The sequence below is a fragment of the Poecilia latipinna genome, unplaced genomic scaffold, assembly GCF_001443285.1.
Source record: "Poecilia latipinna isolate Pla-1442-1.1 unplaced genomic scaffold, P_latipinna-1.0 Scaffold2045, whole genome shotgun sequence".
Lineage (NCBI taxonomy): Eukaryota > Metazoa > Chordata > Actinopteri > Cyprinodontiformes > Poeciliidae > Poecilia > Poecilia latipinna.
In genome coordinates this window covers 462-2,421 of record NW_015114661.1, presented here as the reverse complement: position 1 = coordinate 2,421, position 1,960 = coordinate 462, and positions in this window count along the sequence as shown.

Below are 1,960 nucleotides of genomic sequence, written 5' to 3'. Positions count from 1 at the left end.
CTCTTTTCAGAATCTCCTTTGACAGATGTTACTAAATTTAGAAAAGAAAAGAAAAAATCAATGTGCTGTTGTGAATACACCATGATCAGCGTGTTAGTGGTAAATTGAAAATGATTTAATAGGCTTATTGATATTTTAAATGTTAAAACCAAGGAGCAGTGTCATAAAATTCAAATAATGAAACCCTGACTGGAATGCTGAAGTATTTATTTCTTGTGTTTGGAAGAGGGAAGGGGCTGTTTAAAGGCTTTAAATTTTAGTTTTTACTAGAAGATTCAAGTATTTCCTTGAAGCCCAATAATTTTTTTAAGACAAGTCACAGGGAGCTGAACATGTTCATTCCCATGTCAGAGGCAGCTGTGTGACTGGAGAACTTGTAAAAACATGGCAGCACAAAAGTGTGAGCAAGTACTGGTAGTAGGAAGACGTGTTTACTCTGCCTGAGGTGTGAAAAACACCCAGCTCATCTGTCCAACAAGCTTCTAAGGACTTCACGCGTTCTAAGGACTGCAATGTTCTCAATTAAGTTAAAATATAACTATCCACAAAGTCTTGGACTTAAATTTGACATTGGTGCTGTCTTATTGGACATTAGGTTTGAGTAAGTTTTGTCAGTCATCAGTTTATCACAGATGGATATGAAGAAACATTTACAACTGTTGAAAATCATGATTTTATTGAAATCATATTTGGACTATATTACTCCAAGAAAACAATTTTGCTTAATTCCTCGAGTTATTTGTTCAGGTTTTTTTTTTTTTTTGCAGTTTTACACCAGGTTGAAATTTACTGTCCACCCCTGGCTGACCCTTCCAGTCCCAGCAATGTTTCACACCAAGGGTGCAAAATGTGTCCCCCAGACCTGCCTCCCCACCCACTGAAAAATGTACACACACAAAAACAGTCACAACAACGCAATGAAGCTGACAGAAATACCCCAGCATCACTGATTATATTTTATAAATGTCTTAGTTGACTTGTTTTGTGATAACGTCAAAGTTGTGAAACCTTACTGAAATGTGAACACAACATAACATGAAATTAACTATCATAACTGAGATGTTAACTACAGCTGGCTGCAAAAAATGAAGCTAGTCCATTTCCAGAACATTTCAGTGTAGTAATGCTGCAGTTTTTAACTGAAACAGCAGACCAAAGAAACATTTCTTCAATAAAAAAAAAAAATATATATATATATAAGAAACCTCACCATTTACGGCTCATAGTGACAGTAGCGTTCAAGTTTGTCTCAATAAATTCTTGGCACATAAGAAAAACTGGCCAAATTCGTCTTGGAAAAGTTTTCATAGTTTTTCAACATTTTCCTGTTTGTCAGTGAATAATATTCTGGAGTATGTTCCTAAAAGCTGCACATCCCTCGACCTAAGCCACACCATCTGCATGCTTAGAGTCCTTCTGATGTGTAAACCTCCACACCAGTCTCTAGACTATTGCAGCTTCTACCAGGTTTTCTTCCTGGGTTGTACAGAATGCCACTGCATCCATGTTCACACCAACTCTGATGTCCCCATTGAAGAAAAGCTTCACATTAGCATAATGTTGCTGCCACGTCACAACATGTGAAGGGTGTTATCAAAACATTCTTAGTTTTCATCCAGGTCTTACCTTCGTTCACATGATTTCTGTGTCTCCTTGGGACAAACTGAAAAGGGTTTTCTCCTTACCATTTTTGGGAATATTCTAAATATCTTTATTTTCTTTCATTTGGATTTATGCACATCTCATTTCAGAGCTTTTGTTTTGCTTCAACTGTGCTTCAACACAACTGTTGCAACGATTCAAAGTTAAAGTTACTACTGGTGTGTCTTCTATTTATAAAAATGTAATCCTGTCAGTTTAGTTGGATGGTCACGTCTTGGTAGCTTTGCAGCTGTGCCATACTCCTTTCATTTTTCGGTCATGGAATGACTGATTGATGCTCTGCAAAATGATTAGAACT